The 7722-nt window shown below is 44.2% G+C and overlaps 1 pseudogene; it reads left to right on the top strand.

Annotated features, from left to right (window-relative positions):
* The first annotated feature begins 781 nt into the window (after positions 1 to 781).
* Positions 782 to 4590, top strand: LOC136406501 (polymerase delta-interacting protein 3-like; annotated as a pseudogene).
* The last annotated feature ends 3132 nt before the right edge of the window (positions 4591 to 7722 follow it).

The raw sequence follows: 7722 nt of genomic DNA, 5'->3' as shown, positions 1-7722 counted from the left end.
AACAGGGTGACATTGATCAGTAAGAGTACATAAGTTTCAGGATAAATATTACTATAGCATTTGAACTGTTGATTATGCTATATACCCATCACCAAAAGTCAAATCATTTCCCATCCTTATATTTGTCCCTCTTTACACCCTTACCCCCTCCGCACATCTTCCTCCCCCAACCACTTCACTTTTATCTATGGCCATGAGTCTCTGGTGCTCTTGTTAAAAAGAGACGTGATTATGATCCAAGCATCCAGGAGCAGCTAAAAGATCTAAAATAGAGAAACAATTTGGACACTTACTTGACTATGACCACTGGAGAAGTGATGGTTTTCTAAGTGTATTACAAAGTAAACAGTTCCATTAAATTCATTGTTAATAAATATATTTCTCTATGCTTGTCTATGTCTAATTATTTGGACTCCAAATAATGCAAGTTCTGTGTTAGGGTTCATTGAAAATGGTCAGAGGATCACAATAAGGTGAATGTGTGGTTATGCTTACAAACACACATTTATTCCTTCCATAAACATACAAAAGCAAGCTTAACAGAGAAGAGAAAACTGAAGCATTCCCACTTTTACTACGTAAACCACTGCAGTAGTAATAGATGGTTTAACTCAACATTCACTCCAACTTCATGCACGGCAGAAGCTGGAAACATTGAAAAAAGTAAAAAAAAAATTTTTAATCTTGACTCCTTTGAAGATGTGCATGAGCAAGATCCAGATTAAACTTGTCAAATGAGGAGAGAGACATTTGTTTCGCTGGTACACACAGCCGGCAGATCATGACTCCAGAGCCTATTTTGGACGAGCTTCCTGATTTCCAGATTTTGGCCCAGGTGGTGTGCTTCTGAACCGACAGTGGAGGCAGTGCCTTCCTGATCCAGACTCACAATGAAGGGAATGTGCCTCTGGAATTAACAATAAGCCCAATGGCCTCCTGATTCCCCACTTCTTGATTATGCTGAAGTTCCAATTTCTTTGATAGGTGGGTTTGTCCTTCTGGCAGTAGTCCCTAGAGGGCTAGCTGGGGCCTGTTCCTCCAATCCTTCCAAAAATTTTATGAGCACACACCTGCCTTAAATCTCCTCTGCTTAAATTAGCTAAAGTGGATTCTCTTACATGGAGCCCAGTCCTGAAAGAAAGAACCCTGAACCACAACTTGACCCAGGAGGTAAATCATCAAAACCAGTAGCCTCTGCAGAAAACATTCTCTGAGTCTTATCTAAACACTACTTTGTGTGGTATTTTAAGGTTCTTATTTTTTTTTTACACTACTTTAATGACTCCTAAAAAAGGAACATAAAATTCCTTTTATGTCTCCTTGTCCTCTCTCCTCCTCCATTTTTAGTCAGCCTCCATTTCCTGGGTCATGGTAAGCTCCTTGAAGTAGATCTGTTAATGCAAGGGTCATAAAAACAAGACGTGCCTTGAAAACATTGTAAGGGTCCTGGGTGGAGCAGGTTGGATTCCAGAAATTCCACTTTTGCTTTATTAAAAATTATTTTGTTAGAAAACTTTGCATCTGAGAAACATCAAAATCTAGGATTCCATACTTAGAGTTAAGACAGAACACTTACAATAATATAGTCAGGCCTTCCAAAGATGGTTCAGAGAATGAGTCAGTTAGTTCTTTGCAATTTTTAATTCAACCACCATCTTTCACTATATGGAGCAAAATCATCATTGTCATCATAATAGCACCTACCTACTGAAAGCTTATGCTATGGAAAACTATATGCTAGATCAACAATTATTTCCAAACCTCACATCACCCCTGAAACATCATTTCCTTTCTCTGGATGACAAAATGGAGGCACAGAGAAAGTAAATTGCCCAGGGTTTTAACTCTGTTTAACACTAAATACAATCATCCCTCCAGTACATATATTCAATCCATCATTTAGTAAAACTTTTTTGAGCACTAACAAGGGGCCACGCTCCCCAGTGGGCCACGCAGCCCCTGAGCCCTGAGGTAACACAGAAGAGTAACAGTGAACAGGTTGGATACAGCTCCACAGCAAACTCCCTTCTCCAAACAGAAAAGGCGGCCCTGCCCACTGCCATCGCCCCGGAAATGTGACACAATCATTTCTGTTAAAGCACACCTTGCTCTGCTTCTGACCTTTTCATTGCTGCTTTTCATGCCTAAGATTGCAACCCAGCACCGCCTCTTATATGTAACCATGAGCAAGTGATTTAAATTCTCTAAGCCTCATTTCCCTCTTCCTTAAAATGAACATAATAAAACCACTTACCCAGTGGGGAGTATTATAAGGACTGAACATAAAACTGTAAACAGAACACTGCAGAAAGAGCTGGAAAACGCTGGAAGCTGCTAGTCACTCTGAAGAGGCAGACCGGCTGGTCTCAAGGACTGAGGGCGGCTCCCTGGATAAACTCACCCGGAAGTGAAAGGAAGCGAAAGCCCAGATATTGTGGCGAAGGCGCGGGCCATGGCAGCCGTGGAATTGGTGGTGTCCGCTCTCAAGATGGGATCCAAAATAGCCTTCTCACCTAGCCCGCTCGCACAGCCACCTTGTAGCAGAGGTTCAGCAGAAGATTGGCTTCTCAGATGACCGGGAAAAACTTTTACAGAAAGATGGCCGGTTCCAGATCCAAAGGAAAATGCATAATACCAGAGAAGTCGGCAAGCTGCTGAGCATGGCGCCCCAGGAGCCCTGCCAGGTGGCTGATGCTAGGGGAAGCTCACTTTGAAGCCAAGTTCCCCTGTTGCCTTCCGACCCCCCCCCCAAATTGGAATGGTGAGCCCAGAGCTGTAACTCACTAAAACCAGATGTCACAGCGAAAGTCCATGGCACCACTCTGTACGCCTGTGCTGAAATGAGGATCAGTGTCGTCAGTAACCATCAGGTAAAACAGATGGCCAAACAAATTTATGCCACCTTGATGAAGAGGATGACTAGTAGCTTCCATTCCTACCAAACAGATGAAATTCACAACCTCGCTTTCTCCACTGCCCGGTGGGGGCTGAACAGTCCCAAGCTTTCCATGTCCGAATCCCTCTCACCTAAGTGGTTCAGAATGAAGCATACACATACACAGAGAGGTGGATTAAGGTCGGTTCAGGCCCTGGGCGCAGAAGAAAATATTAGGCCACTTAAAAAGAGAGAGACAAAGAAAACAAAAATACATGTTAGACATATTACTAAATAAATAAAAAATTATTAATGTTAAAATTGCACATATGAAACCAAACTTAGTGTCATTAGAAAAAAGTGTAAAGTTGGGGTTTTGCAGGGCCCTTCAGAAGTCGTGGCCCTTCAGCGCACACCTGGTGTGCTGCCCTTAAATCCGCCTCTGCATACACAGTTCCTGCTTTCCCCTCCTCTGTCCAAACAAAAGCTTTACCAACATGTCCAGGACAAGGAGGAGCCCCCCAAAGAGCTGCTTCCTGCTGCCCCTGTCCTCAGCCCTTTGGAAGCACTAAGATGACAGTGCGTGCCCGAGTCACAGAAGAGGACATTGTTAAGCTTTTCTGTATGTGTTATGTGTGGGGCCCTGAAGTGAACTCAGCTGGTCCATCCTCTGGGGCACAGAGGTGGTCTTTGTGAAGAAGGACAATGCCATCACTGTATATAAGAAATATAACAACTGGTATCATCATGGGCATCCGCTGAAATGCAACCTTCACACAAATGGGAACGTTATCACCTCAGACCAGCCCATCCAGGTACAGATATGTGATAGCCCCTCAGTCAAAAGGAGAGTGAGCTACTTCTCAGGGTGAATTCTGCTACCTCATCTAACCCTCTTCCTGAAGTGAACCTTGACACCATCCCGAAGGGGCTCTCTGAGCCCTTAGAAGCCTCTTTGACCACATGGACCACAGCATTCAAAACCAAACTTTGGAGAGTGAGGCAGCCATAATGAGGGGCAGAGGAGGATGTCTCTCTTTCCCAATGCAAAGCTTGTGACCACTGGGCCATTAGACTGGAGGCCCCAAACATGGGAAGGGTGGCAGAAGAAGACAGCTTTTCTACTGTGTTCTACTGTGTGCTCTTCTGTTTGTCAACATTTTCTGCAGTGTGTTTCCCTCTACTTCATCACCAAAGAAGTAGAAGAAGAAAAGAAGAAGGAGAAGAAGAAGAACGCTGGCACGTAATAACAGTCAATATGTTAGTTATGGTTGTTATTACCATTGCTGCTATTATTACTTATCATCACACATAAGTACACAGAGTAATTACTCAAGAATGAGAAATCTCAAGGTATGCTATTCACAGTAAGGAAAGGCCACAGAAATGGCTCATTTGTTTTCATCTGTCTTGGTTAAAACTTTATTTTAAAGACACAAGTCAGTTCCTGACTCCCAGATTTGAGGTACTCTAGTTTGTTTTGATAATCCACACTGATTTCTATCTCCCCAAACTAGACATACTTCAGTACATTCCACTGGTCTTTCCAGAAGCAAGTCCTTTTGTAATAGAGGGCTTCTTTACGTCTACTGTGCCACTCAAATCCCAACTTCAGTACTGAAAGATTTAGTCCCTTACTGTTGCCCTCCAGGAACCTTCAGCTCTCAGCCCTTGGGACTTGCCCACAGCTGGATGAAGACAACCACCTCAACTGAAGTCTTACCTTTGTCCCAGTTCACCCTGCTTTCAGTGACTGGTTGATGCAGGGACATGAAAATCCAGCTTCCAAGACCTAACTGAGGACAACTCCAAAGGGTCATTCCTGCTGCAAGCTCCCCATGGGGTCAGCTACTCACAGTCCAGTTCTTCCACTGCTAACGCCTCTCTAGCAGGCATTAATCCCAGGAGCATGACCTAACAAGCTCCTTGCATGCTCATCTTTGATTTAGAGTCAACTCCCAAGAATCCCACCTGCAAAACCAAGTTGCTACATGTTGTAGATATAAACTCCCAGTTTGCTACATGTCAAAACAACACTCTTTACAGATACCAATCCCAACTCAATATTGTGGGCACCTCCCCAGCTTCTGTTTCTCCAACAGTAGTGTGGTCCTACTGGGTCCTATGCCTCAGGAGCCCTATCCTCTTCTATTTTATCATTGAAGGATTTCTAAAACAGTCTCACAAACTTGGTGTAAGAACTTGAGTACTGTCACTATGTCAGCTCCTTCCTTATTTCCCATTACTCAACCACAGGCTTGAGGTAGAACAGGTTCAAATAAAGTTCCTCCCAAAACCTTACCCTGGGCTCTTCTAAGGATTGGGCTTATGAAACCTGATTTCTACCTCACTTGGAGCGAGTCCTTCCTATGAGGCTCCTCAGCACTTTATGCAGATAGACCTCTGTGAGGCTCACAGAATCTCAGCTACCAACACAGCAGATGCTCAGATGGCTTGCCCAATCCCTGCATTTACCATTAACTGTTAATGTTGTTTTCTGGTAGGAGGGGAGCATAAATATTTGCCTTCTAAACAGAGAATAGTCAAATTCGCCCAGTTTGTAGCTGTGATTTTTAAGAGACTGAATGATTTCTAGTTCCCTTTGAATCCCAAAGAATCATCTCAGCAGCAGAATTCACCCATGTGAAGATTAATTCAGGCCTATGTACAGTTTCCAGCTTCCCAATAAGGAAGGCATGGCATAAATTTGCTTCACTATCCAGGGCAGGTACGACAAACATGTCTCTCTCCTCCTTGCACACACACACACCTGGCTTTAGTTGTGTCTGCTTCCTGCTCTCATCTCCGCCAGAAAACTTGAGGAAGATTAATCCACAACACTAGGATGACTTCCCCTCATTCAGAAAGTCAGTGGAACTGCCACCTGGAGAGGAGAAAAGCAGAACAAATCGGGCAGGGTGGGTTTGTATGGACAAGGTTGGTTTACGTTTCAGCTGTTTCCATGGTCAGTCACTTCCTTGCCGTGCTGACAGCCATCCGCAGGGCCCCCACTGGAGTAAGCAGGTCCTTCTACCTTCTATCGTGGTTCTCAGCCTAGGAGAGCAGGCATCGCATGGAGGAGAGTCTGAACCACATGCCAGGAAACTCCAGGCTCTCTCCCAGGAAGAAACTTATTACTTCTAAAGAAATCTTCCATCATATTTTTTTTTAAACATTGGTCAAATTTTAATTTAAAGGAATTTATCAAATGGATATTTTATGCTTTTAATAAGTGTATCAGCTAGAAAATGGTTCTCATAATTATAGTACATATCAATAAAAGATGGTTTTAGTTCAGAAAAAAAAGAAGATAAATTGACAAGAGAAAGAACTACCATGTATTAATGTATTTTAACAAATGAGTTAAATGGCTATCCTATTTTTTTTTCAGAGACAGAGAGAGAGTCAGAGAGAGAAATAGACAGGGACAGACAGACAGGAACAGAGAGATGAGAAGCACCAATCATTAGTTTTTCGTTGCGCATTGCGACACCTTAGTTGTTCATTGATTGCTTTCTCATATGTGCCTTGACCATGGGCCTTCAGCAAACCAAGTAACCCCTTGCTCGAGCCAGTGACCTTGGGTCCAAGCTGGTGAGCTTTTTGCTCAAACCAGATGAGCCCGCGCTCAAGCTGGCGACCTCGAGGTCTTGAACCTGGGTCCTTCAGCATCCCAGTCCAATGCTCTATCCACTGCGCCACCATCTGGTCAGGTCGCTATCCTATTATTAACAATGATAATAGTCATAGCTACTATTTATTGAGTACTATGTACCAGGGATTGTGCTAAATTGCTTACATGACCTTATTTAATCCTAATAACTAAACTAATGAAGGTGTTGTATGCCGGTTTATAGAAAAGGAAATGGAGCTTGTGGGGATGAAGTAGACTGCCCCAGTTTACACAGCTAGAAAGTAGTAGGAAAGGGTTCCAGTAAAAGATTGTCTGACTCTGCCTTTAACCTCCCTCCTTGGCCATTGGTTGCTTTTCACACCTTTGTGACAAAAAAACAAGATAGGCATCCTGCTCTCAGCCATGTTTTCTCCTTCCTCTGTCATTAACCATAATCTGTGCTAAGGCCTCCCAATCTCAGAACAGGGACTACTTGGCTCAATTCCCAAGGCCTCATCTGAAGACTCTCACCCTATGAGCCTGGCTTCTCCACAGGTAAGGCGCTGAGCTGGTCAAACGCACAGTTCCTTTTTCTTGCATTCAAGGCCTCTTCAACCTGGACACACTTCTCAGATGTTACAGGCCTAACAATAGTTTACAATAAAGCCCAATGCAGCTTTCAATAGAGCTGAGACCATCTTAAATTGAGGACAAACTCTAACTGAAGGGCTTACTTAAATGTTTTTATCTTCTTAGATACACAGTAAACACTGAGTGATTTGCACAGCATTTCTGAACAACTGCAGGTATTTTGCTCTTAATTGGAAAAGGACTGTCTAAGCACAGATCACCTCCATTCGGAAGTGACCGTTCCTTTCTTGTACCTCTGGTACAGGAGCTTGGCTCACCAGCTTCCCCAGGTAGAAAGCAAATTGAGAATAGATTTGCTTTGTTAATATTCTGTCCAGGCCCTGGCCGGTTGGCTCAGCAGTAGAACGTCGGCCTGGCGTGCAGGGGACTCGGGTTCGATTCCCGGCCAGGGCACATAGGAGAAGCGCCCATTTGCTTCTCCACCCCCCCCCCCCTCCTTCCTCTCTGTTTCTCTCTTCCCCTCCCGCAGCCAAGGCTCCATTGAAGCAAAGATGGCCCAGGCGTTGGGGATGGCTCCTTGGCCTCTGCCCCAGGCGCTAGAGTGGCTCTGGTCTCAGCAGAGTGACGCCCCGGAGGGGCAGAG

Source organism: Saccopteryx leptura, chromosome 5 (assembly GCF_036850995.1).
Source record: "Saccopteryx leptura isolate mSacLep1 chromosome 5, mSacLep1_pri_phased_curated, whole genome shotgun sequence".
Classification (NCBI taxonomy): Eukaryota; Metazoa; Chordata; class Mammalia; order Chiroptera; family Emballonuridae; genus Saccopteryx; species Saccopteryx leptura.
This window is presented reverse-complemented; position numbering and strand designations above follow the sequence as displayed.